Raw genomic sequence first — 17079 nt, forward strand, 5'->3', positions numbered from 1 at the left:
TATAAGCATGAGCACAAGTGTTTAGAAAGTAAATTGAAACAATCAAGTCCAAATGATTGAGAAAAAAAAGAAAAGACTTTTGTGTTTGAGAATGAACATATTGTAAACCTCTATAAATCAAAGTGATAAAGATATGTTTATATCACTTAGTCAATTGTTTTAGGTGCTAACAATATCCATCTAAGTGCTACGAAACTTCTCAAGGCACGCTAAAAAGAAGGGAAGAAGTTTTGGCTCAAGACAGGAGAAGTTGGGCCAGACTAGGCAACACCGAACATGTCCGGTGCTGGCCTGGTCGGCTGGCCCAACTTGCCGCTCTTTGAAAAATGCCAAGGCTCACTAGCTAAAAATGATCGGACAGTTTGGTGCGCACCGGACATGTCCGGTGCGCCATACGAGCAACGACTCTTTGCCCACGCCAACAGTCGGCCACGCGATTAGCGCCGGCCATATCAGCAAGAAACGGTCAGGAAGGCTCAGTCCGGTGGCACACCGAAAAAGGTAGGCAGCCAATCAGGTGATTTTGTGGCTGTTGTACAGTGGTTGTTCGGTGCACCCACAGACAAAAGGCAACCAGGGCCTTCCAAATGGGATTTCAATGGCTCCTAGGCTCCTTGTGACTATAAAAGGGACCACTAGACGTATAGAGCAGAACACCAAGCATACTTTGAGCACACTACAACTCCACGACCACGCCTCCAAAGTATTCTTGAGATATTTGAGCGTATTTTCTAAGTCGCTACTTTATCGTTTTGTTGTTGCGCTCTCTTCTTTGCATTTGTGTGTGCAGTTGCTGCATTGTGCTCTTGTGTGCGTATTCTATTCCCTCCCTTACTCCTGTTTTGATTGTGATCACTTGTGTAAGGCGTGAGAATTAAATTTGTGGAGATTCCTAACAACTGGGATATTGTAAGATATAAGGAGAACCGTGGTACTCAAGTTTGATCTTTAGATCACTTGAGAGGGGTTGAGTGCAACCCTCGTACATTGGGACGTCACAACATGGAGTAGGCAAGCATATTATGCTTGACTGAACCATGAGATAAAAATTGTCGTGTTTCTTGTGCCATTTACTTCATTGCAATTTTTATCTCTTTCTCGTTTCAATTTTTCACTTGCGATATTGCTCTAAGTCTAAATTAACTCTTGACAGAGCAATCAAGTGAAAGGAACTTCTCTCTACTCTAAACTTAGTTTTAATTCTCTCTAACTCACATTTTAGACCAAGTTTATGTGGTTTGAGTTGAGTTTTGCAGGATCACCTATTCACCCCCTCTAGTTATCGGGCTAAACTCGAGTTGAAGACGACAACACGTGTGGGCTTATCTATTTGGGTGACTACAAGTTTGTCTCATCTCCGTTTGGGCGAAGCACTCACCTCTCTATCCATTCGAGCGAAGTCTGTTGTGCCGCTGTCCATGATCGCAAAACCCTAAACCCAAAAATCTCATCGTGTAGATACGCTTCTACCACCTCCTGCATAACATGGATTGCATTACATGGCTCTAGAAACACATGTCACTCTGCAATGCATGAAGTTGCATTTGGATAATACAAATGTTTCAGATTAGTTTGGCAACTCCATTTCCCAAGGGATTGCCATTTTTCCATGGAAAAATGAATTAATTTTCCTTGGAAAAATGAAAATCACTTGGGAAAATGGGATTGTCAAACTATCCCTTCAAGGAAAAATTGCATTCAGATAATACAAAATGTTTCGAAACAAAAAAAACTCAAGGAAAAATTGTAGGGCACGTCCTGGAAGGGTATCTTCCCGATGAACACATAGTTACATGTTAGATGGAAGAGGTTATTGAGTTTTACACTGACTATATTGATGAACATAGGTTGATTGGCATTCTGTTATCACACCATGATAGGAGACTAGTGGGTAATAACATATTAGGAAGAAAAGCAATACTGACTACCAACACTTTTTTATAAGGCACATTTTATGGTTATTCAACAATCTTCCATGGTGGTTCCCTATGTTGAGAAGCACAAGATGTCTATATGTTGTAAATACCAGAAAAGTATGAGTCCTAGATTACACAACAACACATCGCTAATATCATTGGATGGTTTCAACAATGTCTCATGGGTGAAGAGAATATTGATGATAAACTAACTTGGTTGGCTAGGGGTTCATCTTCCTTGATCTTGACATTCTAAGGGTAAAATATAATGGAGTATACATTCTACACAATCGTACAAGATAAAAAAGAGCACCGACCCAAATAGTGGTGTCTATATAGATGTCATTGACAATGATGGTACTAAGTAGACATATTATGGTTACCACAAGGAGATCTAGAAACTTGACTATGGACCTTATTTAAAGATCCTTCTATTTTGGTGCCAATGGATGAAACAAAATGCAAGTGGTGTTCTGGTTGATCTGGAGTATGGTATGACTACCGTTGATTTCAACAATACTGAATATAAAGACAAACCACTCATTCTAGCAACGCATGTCACTCAAGTATTCTATGTACAGAACATATCTAGAAAACCTAAGAAGAACATAACAAAAATATATTTATCCAAATGATGATCCAAAGCGTCATATAGTTCTTTTAGTGAAAAGAAAGATCATGGAAATCAAGGAGGTTAATGATGAAGAGTTTATAATCAACTTAATGAAATAACATCATTCTCAGTGAGTATTGACACAAGTATCCTATTAGACAATGAGGAGGTTCCTTACATGTGTAGTGATCATAATGAAAGGACAATGATAAAGAAGAAGTTTATTACTTGTCGAGGAAATGATCCTTGGTCCCTGGACCCACCGGTCAGTGAACACACTATGGGAAGAGCCCCTGATCGCTACGACATGTTAGTCAGTCGGAAGAGGCAGGTGCACCAACCCTAGAAGGACCCGCGCCGGATGAATCCCCCGACATCGAGCATGGGACAGGCGTGGCAGAGCCGAGCGAGGGAGGTGTCACACTCGGATTTAAGGGGTAAAGCCGGGTGCGTCTCATATGTGCGCCAAATAAGAACAACACATATAATGACCAAGTGTATAGAGATAAATGTCACAAACATTATTACATAGTGGAAGTGTCTTACAAAAATAAATGAAAATATTAAAGTGATCTAATATTATTCCTTGGTGCCATTAAGCTGACTCGGAGACGCCACCTAGACTTCCTCGTACTCCTCGTAGTAGTCCATCTCCTGGGCTACCTGCTCTTCACCTGTGGTGGGGTTTATATATCGCAAGGGTGAGCTCACAAAAGATCATAGATCAACAAGTTATGGGGAATAATGTGCATGAACTCACCAAAGGTGGGAGCTCAAGTGAAGTGTAAGGCTGATCAACAAATCATGGTTAAAGCTGGGCATTGCTTTTAAGAAGTTGGTCAAATTTTATTAGCAGTTACTAAATGTAATTATATACCAAAACAGAGTAATAATAGATCAAAATTAATGATAAAACCACAATGCGATGCATATGACAAATTGAGTTTAATTCCATAAGTTAATCATGCGAGAGTCCTGAGCTGCTCATGACCGCGAGCACGACTAATATACCAGTTTTACACTCTATAGAGGTTGTACCCTTTACCCACAAGTCATGTTACCCATTTGCCAAGGGGTCTAGAAGTCACATTCATCTCTACCGAGGAGACAAAGCAGGGTAACACTACGAGGCCTTTACAAAGTTCCACTAGCTTCAGAAAACCTGCTACGGTTTCTGAGAAGAGCGATATAGGAATCCCCCGTTCGAAAAGCCATCGTAGCACAATCAACTCGAGAATATCCCTACACCGACCATTCCCCTACCGCCCTTGCCCCTTTCAGGTAAGGTAGACCTACACTAGCTTTCCTAATTAATCATCCAAGGGTGTCCCATTCCACCCTTGTGGTGGCATGTTTATCTCAAGTTAAGCTCCATGTTCCAATTAACACAATAGTCTTATCATGAACAAAATAGAACAACAATAATAAAGCATGATCATGAATAATAATTATCTTAACACCCAAAACCACATATAGCAATAGCATAGACTACCCAAAAAGTTCAGTGGTAAACAAGGTATAAAGATGACGAAACTAGGGTGACCTATTGGGTCCTATCAAAATTAAATCTAAGCATGCCAAAGTGATTATAGAGAACATTATTGGGTAAATAAAAGTGGTCAAGGGCACAACATGCCTTCAATGAGCCCATGCTTAGTAGTTTCCACCTGCTGAGTACCAGTCTCCTCAATTACTTGCTCGTCTACTCGCAACAATACAAACATGATATAGGACAAATTAACATCACACCAAACATGAGAACATACTACATGATAATATTCTACGCATCGTAACGAGGTCACAAGTTCGAGAACCCCTAAATTCGGAGTTACGGTTAATAAGTTATGATTTTCCGAAGGATTAAGTGTTAAATATAAAACAATTCAAGTGTATAATTATAATATATATTTTATAAAAAAATAAATTTACCAGATGATAAAAATATTAATATGAATCTAATGCAACTGGAATGTATCAAAAAGGAGTTAAAATGGATTATATATGAATTAATCAAGTTTCTGAAATTCTTTCTATACGACAAAATCATTTTCTGAATTATTTATTAATCATGGAGTTCTATTTGGGTGTCGAATACAAAAAACCGAGAGCATAGGGGTTTATTTATAAATTTTTCGGGCACGAATGCAATTACTTTGTGTGGGCAGTGGGCGGTGGGTTGGTTACCCTAAAATATAGGGTCTCTTAAGTAAAAGAGCACCCACGAAGGGGTATGGTGTGATTACAACCGTCAGATCTGATCCGAGGACCCAGATTAGATCGTGGCCTGCCCAAATCCCGATCGTCAGATCTGAATCCAAGGGCTCGAATCCAGTTTAGTAGAACGAAAGTGCTAAACCCGATCAAACTCGTCCGCTCGTAGATCGACGATCCGGATTCAAAATACCCCAGATCGGTTCTGAACCGATCGCAGTTAATCCATGGGCTTAGATTTCCTCCTAGACTTGGTATGCCCAAGACCGTTGATCCGCACTTCTACCACATGAGACCTGCCTTCCCCATCGCGCTCACCACCCAACACCAGAGGGCGGCGCCATGCGATGGCCACGGCAGAGGACATCACTGGCGATTCGCGACACACGCATCTGTGCTCCAACCTCAAATCCGAGACACTCTACGCACAACAAAGGACGAGTCGATTGCGATAGACGAACTTACAGGGAAGGAAGTGGGCGATGGGATCAGTTCACGGCGTAGGGCGGATCAGGGACTTAGCCGAAGCCCGGTGACGGATTCCCGCCGGTCCAAGTCACCGCAACACCCAAAGTTCCCACGGTTATGCCGTGGTGCTCCACTAGATCACAGCTCGCACCCCGGTTCCCTAACAATGGAACCGACTGAAAGGGCGCACGATGGCGGGGAAAAAACCCTGCCCGATCTCTCAGCTCACCGACAACTATTTTTGAAAATAGCTATGGTAGTCGAGAAGTCCAGTAGCTATTTTTGAAAAAGAAAACAGGTGGGAAACTACCGAGATTCCTGGATGGTTTAGTCCAGGGGATTTTTGTTCTATATTGAAAAACTTCCTGCTCCTTTGGAAGAGGATGCACTTTGAAAAAGATAAAATGTTTCACAAAATAGCCCTGCATCAAAAAATGTTTTTTCTGCAAAATATCCTGAGCTCCACATACTCCGTGCATTATATCTGATTCCCCCATTCCGTGGGTGAAGGTGGGCTGCTAGGTGCGTAAGTACTCACTCTTGCTTATTTGTTATTTTTCAGAGAAGGAGATCGCTGATAGGGTAAGAGTTATGCATGTTTCCAGCCATGCATGTGGTTGTTGGATCACTGATTTGCTTCACTGTGTATATCAGACTACTTCAGCCCCACTCTGATGGTATGTCCCGATTTGTGGACCAACTCTTAAAGTTGATCACCACCTTTATAGGTTTGTCTCGTTTAAGCAGATCTGGGACCATCTAATGTATAAATGTGTATACTAGCCTCCTGGGACTAGTATTTGAATCACATTTGAGTCCCAGACGATTGGGGCGCTTTAGGTGGTATCAGAGCTATAGGATGGCCGCATGACGTAACCCTTAGGCTTGGACCAAAAGTTTTTAAGTCAAAATTATTTTCTTGAAAAAAGTTCTTGCTCTCATCCCTTCATTTCAAAAAAATTTCCCCATTTCTTTCTCTCAGAAGTCAGATGGAGGTCCACTACCAAACGAGCTTTTGCTAGAATGAAGATGGTTTCCCCAAGTTGTTGAGAGCATGCACAGTTCGCCTCGGAATCAGGAGCCAACTAGAGTATGATGGTCGTGAATTCATCAAGCATGGCACAGAGAAGTGTGTCATGATTGTATACATTGGATTCAGTCTGCACCATGTGGAATGGAGTGTCAGTGCTACGGGGCACAGATTCAAAGACACCTTCCAAGTATTCGCTCGCAAGGCATTGAGGGTCTTGTGTCAAATCTATGAAGAAGAAGTTGCCGACACCCCGCTCGGATTCTTTCCACCCTTTCAGAGAGACCATCCCGTTTGGATGGCCAGGATGCGTGCATTGGAAGGGCAACGGCTGCTTGAGGACGACCCCACAGTCGTGCACCTCACTACATACCTGCTCACTCTGGATGCATAGTATGATTTCTTGGCTAAGCACCACTGTCAGATGATTGCCCAAGCAGAAGATGCAGAGAAGCGCAACTGTTAGCTCCATGTGGATCTCTCCACAGCTCAAGCCCATGCAGCTGCCTTGGAAAGTGGTGAAGTCATTGTTGTTGAAGCCCTGAAGCAAGCCAAGGACGAGCACGTCTAGAAGCCGATGGAGACCTACTTGGTCACCCTCAACCAACATAGAGCCCTATGGATCCAAGAGCCCATTTTATCTGACCCAGTTGAACCCAGGAGAGTTGAAGATCCCTAGATTCTTGAAGGCCTCCTAGTCTCAATCAAAGGAGAGAAGAAAGCTTGGGAACTCCCGGAAGGAGCCATAGTCTTAGAAGGAATGCTAGTCTCCCCTAAGGCTATGGATAAGCAAGAGCACCCTAAATCCTCTCAAGATCCACCGCTAGAGATGTTTGAGCCCCTCACCATGAAGAAGATTCTAGCACCCTCCCTTGAGGTCAAGGAAGAAGCCGCAAGCACCCCACCAGCACCACCGTCCTCTGAGGTTACCCTGGAGCTACAAGAGCTAGTCAAGCTTGAAGAAGAGTTCGACCACGTCCTGCCATCTCAGTTACCGGAAGAAGTCATCAACATTAGCTCCCTCTTAACCTATCCAGGAGATGTCTTAGAATGAAGTTGTGCACCATCCTCGCTAGAAGAGAAGCTGCCAGATCTCTAGTTATGCCCAGTCCTCTGCATGCATTGGACAGTGAAATTTTTTCTTCACTTTGGCCAGAGCCCTGCATGTATGAGAGGTAACCTTGTAGCATCGTGTTTTGAAAAACTCTAATTATGTGGCCCCTAGGAAATTTAAAAATGAATTTTGCTTGATGTTGCTCCTCTTTTGAGTGCATATGTGATGCTTTAACGTTAGTGCTCATAAGTCGCATTTAGCATGGTTCTTAGTTCGGGAGCCGAGCAGCAGTAGTTGCTTAGCACCCAAATCTAAGTAGTCCGTGCTTTGGAAAAACTCTATTCTACCCCTATTCAAAACATTTGATTTGTTTGTGCTTATCATTGCTGAGCTTGTGTGTTTTCTTTCTTTTCTTAAAAAAGAGTTTTCTCTAAAAACATAGATCACAAATTAGAGCTAGTCCTCACCTTATGCTTCCATTCTCCCCTTAACCCATCTCAAGAGAAAAGCACCTTACCCAAGAAGATATCGGGAAGCTTACCCTTGAAGCCTGGAATAAGCTACATAAGGAACATGTCTAGTCGCTCAGTCAAAAGGATTGACCATGAGAATCAAAGCACTGCCCCTGAGTTAAAGCAAACTGAAAAGGAGCGCGGAAGAAGTTACTACCATACAGAGAGGCAAAGATTCTTGGAACTAGAGACCACAAACATCAGGGTCATTGACCACACCACTCAACCGTGCCTGCCTGCACGCTTGCCCCGCCACCATTTGCAATACCACCGCCCCATGCCCCCTTTGCAGCCACCCGCCGCTGCCATCATCGTCGGCAACACTGCCCCCTTCCCTCTGTCGCACCTGCTGCCGAGTGGCACCTGCTCAATCACCACCACTCCGCACCCGAACACCACCACTCGGCTATAAATTCCCCCACCAGCTCCCTCAATTCCCATCTCTCTCAAAGCAAAATACACCTAATAAAATCCCCTCTGCCAAACCACAAGCAACTCCTTTTTCCACTCCCTCGCCCCTAGGATCACAATGCTTGGTGATTCTTGGGTTGAAGACTATTGTACATGGTTCATAGTCTTTGGTTTCCTCCAGTGTGTGATGGTAATACTCTTTGATAGAATCCTCCAGTGGGAAGAACAAAGAGAAAGAAAGTGGCAGTGAAAAGTGAAAGGAAAATAGCGAAGAGAAGAAGGTTGTCCCAAAATCAACCATATGTCAGTCATCTCCTTGCAGCCTGCTCAAGCAGCAACGGCAGAAGAAGGCCCCAAAACACCCTTGTTATGAGGTACTTCAAGGAGTTTAAATTCCCGAGATTCAAGAGTTCTACCCTCATTCGTTTTAAGTGGGGTATTGTTCCAGTGAGGTTGTTGCTGTGGAGAAAAAAAAGAAGGCATGCACATGTAGCAAGCTTGTGGAGGACCAGATCATCGAAGCATATAAGTTTCTGGATGAGAACTTGTCACCCAAGTTCCATTGATGAAGCACCAGAAGACCAATAAAGGAAGGGATCCATGGATAAGTTTGTATGAGGAAGGTTTGCGTGTTGGCATTGATGCTTCTTCAATAAGCTAGCTGCCAAGCGAAACCTAGAAACCTAAAGAAGATCTTTGAGTAGCCAGAATTAGCGTTTGCAATCGGCAACCAGATGCTCCTGAAAGGCCAGATTTTGTTGAAGCTCAATCTCCTCGAAAAGTCTGCAAAGTGAAGATATGTAGCCGAAGTAAAGCTATACCCATAACCCTTCTAAGTCGAATCTCGAGGATGAGATTCATTTTAAGTGGGGTAAATCTGTAGCACCCCGAAAATTCAAATCTTGAAAATTTCTCAAACTCACTCTAAATTCAAAATGAGTTTTAAATATTGTTTCAAAATGTTTGTTTGCAAGTTGATCTCAACAAATAAAATATAGTGGTCTATATTCCCTCCAAAATCCTCCTCAAAATATCCTAAAAATATTTCCCCAGTGACCCCCTCAATTTCTTTCCATAAATACTGCCCAAATATCCCACCGATATTTCTCCAAATATTTTCCACGTGAGAAATACCTTCAGAATCATTTTTAAAGTCCCTACAAATATTTTCTTAATAATCTTCCTCATGCTCATACGTATACATACGCCTCCGTTGTCATACAGTGAGCTCTACAAGCTAATTTCACTTATACATGACTAATACATGCTTATCTCCCACTAATCCTCGCCTCCTCCCCCTAATCCCCTCATCTTGCCTATAAATAGAGGGGCAAGGGCCTCCCCTCATACCACCCCAAGCCATTCCATGGCAACTCACTTCCCCCCTCACTCCCACTCCCACACAAGCACAAGGATCGTTTGATCGTTCGTCCACCTGTTTATAGTTTGTTCGTTCGTTCGTCTATCATTCGATCTTTCATGTTTCATTCGTCCGTTCGTCCGATCATTCCATCGTTCGTCCAAATAATCTTTGTTCAGCCGTTATGCTGCCAAAATTCCGATCGTTCGTTCGTCCGATCATTAGATCGTTTGTCCGTTCGTTTATAATCCCTATTCATTATCCATCATTCGTTCATACAAACTATTCATCATTCATCGTCCGTTCATAAGAACTATTCATCGTTCGTTCATACATACTATTCATCGCATCGTTCATAGTCACTATTCATCGTTCATCGTTCGTTCACACAAACTATTCGTCGTTCATCTTACTATTCATCATTCATCCGATCACCCAAATATGCAACTGTTCATCCATCATGCTGTCCAGCTGATCTGAGACCTGCCAGACCAATATTTCAGTCATACGAACTCCGGTGACTGTGATTTTCCTTCCAATAAAAACTTCCTGTCTGGTCACTCATCCTAGATTTCTCCATGTTGAGCACACTTAACTTTGAGATTCTTTCGAATCAGGATTCCAAAAAGAAAGGTGGACCGTGTTTGTATGGATACACCGTCAATCCTATAAAACCTGGCCCAATATACCACAACCTGCCTAGACCAGAATACCATAATATGTAAGCTATTTGGGTCCCGCCTTACTGTTGTCCCATGTGACATAGTAGGTAGGAACAGTTGCCACCAACATAAACCCCTGCTCATGAATAGCCTAGAAATAATTCCTCGCACTCTACTTATTCAAATTCAAAAATATTCTAGGAATATTCCTTTTCCCTTTTCTTTTTATTCCTATGATTATAAAATCCAAACTCCTCCATCCAAACTCAGATTCCAATAATTCTTGTTTCTAAATTCTTATGCAATTATTCCCTATCCAACCACGTCATCCCTCGAGCATGGTTCATATTCTAGAAAACTCCAAAATACTCTTGTTCCATATTATGCCTATAATTTCCCTTTTCAGACTGTGTCAGACAATTCCTTCGCCACTATTCCCACCAACAGTGAACTATACTATACTAAACCACATGTACCCAGCTATAAATACACCCAATTACCCTCTCCCTCTTCACACACTCAACTCCCTGAGCCAAGGCAAACCCCCACCCACTCAGTTACCCCGCTCTACCGACTACACGTCTAGTGTCGGTTCACCTCTGTTGGGGGCCTTCGGCTTCCGAAGGTCCTCAAAAACGTGATTTAACAATGCTTCTGGATTATAATATACGAGCAGGCACTTTCGGACATGGACTCTTCAGACATGGACTCTTAGGACAAGGGGAACGAAGGATGAAACAGAGGCGAAGCTGAGCGCAAGGAAGCTTCGGCATGATGACATGAAAAAGGAAACCGACTTAAAGAGGAAAAGGCTATCTAGACCCCGATGAATTACTATAGAGTTATTAGCAAATACAAAGGGCTTAGATGTAATTTTACATGGGCTGCGACCCGTGCCTATAAATAGATGAACAGTACTCCCGTACTGTTCACACGGACTTGGCATTTGCTTTTGTGTCACGTTTGTACTTTTGCCTTCTTTCAAGCCGAAGGTATATTTGTAATTTGTTATCATTTCTATTTTTCCATAATAATAAAATAGAAATGAGTTAATAATAATATTTAAGTGTTCATACTTTATAAGAATCCTTCTTCATTATTTGTCGTGCTGATGAAGGTACGTCTCTCATAACCTTCGTCCGAAACTCATTATATCCCAAGGGAAATAATGCTTCGAAGGACGAAGAACTTTAACGTTTAACAATTTCTGTGTTGCCTTGTTCTTAATTCATAGCATTTAAGGACAAGTCCCCAACATTGGCGCCCACCTCCGGTAAACCATTCTCGACCACCTTCGGAAGGCATTGACCTTCGTCATGCCACCTAAGAAAGCTTCAGCGACAGGGGCTGTCGCTCTGCAGCCGCTGGATCCAAACCAGGAGACCCTTTCTCTTTGAGAGGCCCGAAGCCAGAAGAGAAAGGCCACTAGTCCAATGCCCCAGGACGACGAGTTGGACCATGAAATTAGGAACATGGAGATGCTTCATCAACAAGCACAAAAGAAGGAGAAGATGGCTCGACTGGCCGACCTTCAGAGGCAGATCGACGAAGCTACAGAAGAAGTACGCCATATTGCTCAAGATGAGCAAGAGCGAAGGCCCCAACATAGGGAGCTTCATCGAGAGGGCTTCTACAATGAGGATGAATGGTATGAAGATTTCCATCATGGAAATTTTGCTTTTGATGATGCTTCTCCTCTGTCAGCAGAACTGCAGGCTACACCTTGGCCACCATCATACAAGGCACCTCAGCTCCCCATGTATGGCGGACACTTAGATCCGAAGCAGTTTCTGATGAGCTATGAAGCCACCATATCTTCATATGGAGGCAATACTGCAGTCATGACGAAATCTTTCGTCATGACAGTCAAGAATGTTGCACAAACCTGGTATTCCTCTCTTCGGCCAGGAACGATCACATCATGGCAGAAGCTAAAGGACATGCTGATTACTAGTTTCCAAGGGTTTCAGACGAAGCCGGTTACTGCTCAAGCTTTGTTCCAGTGCACACAAGATCACGAAGAATACCTTCAGGCGTATGTCCGAAGGTTCTTGCGTTTGAGGGCACAAGCACCAACAGTGCCCAATGAAATTGTCATTGAGGCCATGATCAAGGGACTTCGACCAGGACCTGCGGCTCAATACTTCGCCAGGAAGCCCCCTCAGACCCTGGAGAAGTTACTTCAGAAGATGGATGAATATATCCGCGCTGATAATGACTTTCGTCAAAGAAGGGAGGAAGCTTACAGATTCTCCGAGATAACCAGGGGCTTCGGAGGGAGGATACATCCAAGGCATGTCAGATCAATCCATTCTACCCAGAATGACGACAGAGGAAGCCAGCAACAGAGGCCACAATGTTCCTGACAAGCTTCGGGGCAGCAACAAAGCTACCTTCTGCCGCCAGCTCCAAGGGGCAGAGGTGCCAGGGGCTTCGGAGGAAGGTTTGGGGATCAGCCCAGGAAGATTTATTGCCTATTCTGCGGTGAGGACAAGGGCCATACTACAAGGATGTGCCATGTCACCATCCAAAAACAAAAAGAGATAGCAGAAGCTGCAGCCCAACAGAGCCAGCCGAAGCAGGTTATGCATACTGCTTCGTACCACTCACCATACATTCCAGAGTATGTGGGTAACCATCCTGCAGTTTCTGTTGCTTCGGCAAGCCAACCTCAGGCATCATGGCAACAGCCCCCACCTCCACCACCAATGCAACCCGCTTATCCTCAAGGCCAGCAGCTAGAACAGAGCCAGCACAATCACCAGCAGCGAGACTTTAGGGAGCAATCTGAAGCCCGCACAGTCAACAGTACTATGCCAGAATCGAAGCACATTTACTGAAATATATCCTACCTTTGAAACAACTTTTACATTTGTTATCATTTACCTTTTTCAGTAAAGAGCAATCATTGAAAACTTAGTTCTTTTGTTGTTTTCAATTTCTTGTAATTGCTTCGTCATTATCATAATGAATATACCTTCTTCAAACATCAACGAAGTTCTAAAGATCTTGACGAAGGAATACACTGCAAGTTCTTGCCGAAGCAACAAAAGTCGTTCTCAAGGGAACGCAGTGTAAGTTTTCTGCTCAAAAGTCGTTCCAAAGGGAATGCAGAGCTTACAGCGAAAAATAAACGCTGATACCGCCGAAATAAAAGGCGAAGAAGCTCCTAAGGGAGGCTTACAGTGAAAAATAAACGCTGATACCACCGAAATAAAAGGCGAAGAAGCTCCTAAGGGAGGCTTACAGCGAAAAGTCAACGCTGATACCGCCGAAAAATAAACGGCAAAAAGATTGTGTGCTCCACTGGGGAATGTGTGTGTGCCTCCGGCGCAAATATCATTTTGCATCTCATTACATCATTACATCATGTGCATAGCATAGCATCATGTATCATATTGCATCAATGGCACAAGAAGGGGATGCAAGGTTGACCTTCGGAAAGGAAGACAATGTTGGCCTACAATATTGAGCTTCGGAGATTGTTTCGAAGAAGTGCCAAGGCACAAAATAAGTTTTCAAGAAATACAACTTCGTCACTTTAATATGAAAAGGAGATCCATTGTTCACTAAGCATAATGTTTTTTCGGAAACTGTATATTTTTACGGAATATGGATATTCTTCACGAAGCATGAAAAGAAGGGAAGGTGTTTTTTCGCCGAAGGCTCAAAAACGGTATGTACGCAACGTTTCATGCATCATAAAGAATTGAATTATAGACAGCTCATATATTACATTCAAAATTATAAAATATTACACACATTGTCCAACAGATATTACATTCCAAATATCTTTACAATAACAGCTAATCTTCTTTCAAGACTACTTCTGCAGCTTCGTTTAATAGTTGATCAACAACTTTATCCATAATAGCTTCGGCCATTTTTATAATCTCATCATCCTCTGCTTTGGGGATCGCCAATGGCTCGGCGGGCTCTGGGGGAGGAGATAGTGCGGCTGTGATGTAAAGCGTAAATAAGTTTGAAGTCATAAAATTACAACATAAAGTCAAAAGTTATTAATCAATACCTGTTCACCTCTCGAGATCCGCACTTTTCTCAGTGGCCTTTGCTATTTCTCTAGCATCGTGAATACCTTTTTCACTTTTCCTTATAATTTTTTGAGCCATCTCCCGACCGCCATTTTCCCAAATGTCGGTGAAAAATTTCCCACCAACCAAGCTTGCTTCGGCCGAGGGGTCTTTTATACCTTCAATAGATAAGGCAGCCTCGGTTTGAGCCAAGGATTTCACGTGTTCGCAGCCTCTTCTCTCCAAGATAGCGGCAATCCCCCTAGCACCCCAGAACGCGCATATGTCCCCATGGCCACTCAAAATTTCTTCAAAAGCTTCGGCCTCGCCGCTGATCCAGTCGATTGGACCTTCAGGATCTCCCAGTACGAAGTTGCCTTCATTCGAATATGCGCCGACGCTGGCGAAACTAGTCCTAATTGTCTCCACACATTTCATGGATTTTTCATAACATCTTTCTTTTGAAGACCGAAGCTCCACAACTGTTTTTTCCCAGTGATTTTTCCAGTATTCACTGGCGTCCCGGCCAGCTTCCGCAACTGCACATTTCAATTTTTCGTCTGTCAGCTGTCTCCGAAGATCTTCAATTTCGCGCTTCTGGGCCTCAGCTTGGGCTTCAGAAGTAGCTTTGTCTTCTTTTATTTTATTAAGTAAAGAGCTTAATATTTTATCTTTCTCAAGTCCTTTGTTCCTTAGCTCAATTACTTCGGAACGAAGGTTATTCAAGGCCATGGTAGATCCCTCGTCTTCGGCGCTTTTTTGAGCCCTGAGGGCATTGCTAAGAATAAGGCCCTACAAAAGGAATGTGGTGGTGTTAGGAATAAGCAAACGAATTTCAGCTGTTCTACAAAAAATATTATTTTCTCACCTTTAAGCTGTTGTACGCTAAGCTATCGACCAATTCATCTTTTGATAACACTGATAGCCCGTCTTCTAGAGTAGGGAATCCGAAGCTTCTTGCCATCTCCCGGCAGACAGAGATCTCCTTGCTGTCTGGGAGACAATACAAGAAGTCTTCTTCTCCGGTGCCGTTAAAAATCAACGCCCTGTGGCGGAACTGCCCGAATTATTCCAACTTAAGTGCCCAAGTCCCGCCTTAGAGGCTAGACCACACTTAAATGGGAATAACCCGTCAATCCCTCGGATCTAGTCCGACACGGCCACTGACAGGATCAAGTACCACAATCTCACTCGAAGGTGAGTCACAGAGCAAATACAATAAAGCATAAAACCATACATGTCATCCTGTTAAATTATTACATCACCATCATCATCATCGGAGTTATTGCAAAAGTAACCATCAAGGTTCGAAGTGCAGCGGAATAAAACTAACGGTAATTAAACAGAGAGATGGGGAAGCCTGTCCCATCACTCCTCATGCTCCTCCTCAGCCGAGGCAGGGTCCCACTCAACAGTCCAACCCGGTGGCAAGGTGGACGGCCAAGTTATCCCAGCAACCATCTCCTCCAGAGAACATGTAAAAATTTTGCCACAAGCAAGGCTGAGTATACTAATACTCAGCTAGACTTACCCGGTGTGAGGAGTCTACTCCTCTACCTCTAGACATGCAGCTGTTTGGCTGTGGGGTTTGGTTGCCAAAAGCACTAGCTGAGTTTCTAAATCAAGATTTTAACTTAGTCAAAGTTAAGTGTGACTCTCTTAAGGCTAAAAGTGGACTATCTACTCATACATGGTAGCAAGCATTATTAACAATCAACATCTTATATCAACTCATCATACTTCCACTTATTACTCAATGTAGCAGCATGGATCAAGCAGTCTCATTAGCTGCGAGAAGCAGACGATTCGAATCGAGTTTTTAAACCTTGCAAGGTAAACCTAAACACACGACATGCAGGGGCACTCCATCCCCACACATATCAACCGTCCCCATCGATTCCCCGTCAGCAGATCAGGGCTCACCGCCTTGGCGTACAATGCCTCACTGACCCCGACTGGCCGTCGTGCAGTGACCGCACTTGTACCCACCATAACCGGAATGGGAGACCTCGTCTCAGGTCGCGTGAGGGGTAAAGTCCACTGCCAGGTTCAATCAGGTACTAGGCTTACTGATTTACCATATTTCTCGGTATGTGTTTAGTACGTTCAAACGCTTGACACACGGTACACACCTTAATCCTTATTCCAATTTTTATCCCGTGAACAACCAATCCCCATGGATTGTTGTTCACCAACAAATCTCATTATGATAAGAAAGTGGATACAACCAATTTCCTGACCTTGCGCGAGTGCTAGAAAAATCACTCGACTTCTACCGAGATCCCTAATTAGCAAAGCAGCTACTCGACCTAGCATACTAGTATCCATCTCAAAGGGAATCCTGAGTTCATGCAACTAGGGTTTCATTCAACTCCTACACTTAAGTGCACGGTACAAGCCTACAAACATTAAGTGCAGTAAAATAACATATATAACGGTTATGCATAAAACCGGGGCTTGCCTTCCAAAGCAGTGGCAGGCAGGTCCTCTGGTGCAGGCTCGAGTGCTGGATCTGGGGCTACCTCCTGAGCAGCTCCTTGCTCCGGCACGAGGATGTACTCTTCGTCAGCAAGATTACAGTCTATCGAAATGCAATGAACATGTATGTCATGATTATGCAGGATTTAAGAACATTAAGCTAAAGAAACTAAGTTAAGAAGTAACTTAGGGTTTTCTTAGTCATGCGGGGCTTCCAGTGGTATACATAGATATAGACTTATTACCTTTTAAGCTTAGGTTTTCTTTTAGAATATTATAGTGGATTGGTATTGTCTTTATAGATTTCAGTGGACAAATTTACAAGGGTCTTAG

The sequence above is a fragment of the Zea mays genome, chromosome 1 (assembly GCF_902167145.1).
Source record: "Zea mays cultivar B73 chromosome 1, Zm-B73-REFERENCE-NAM-5.0, whole genome shotgun sequence".
NCBI lineage: Eukaryota > Viridiplantae > Streptophyta > Magnoliopsida > Poales > Poaceae > Zea > Zea mays.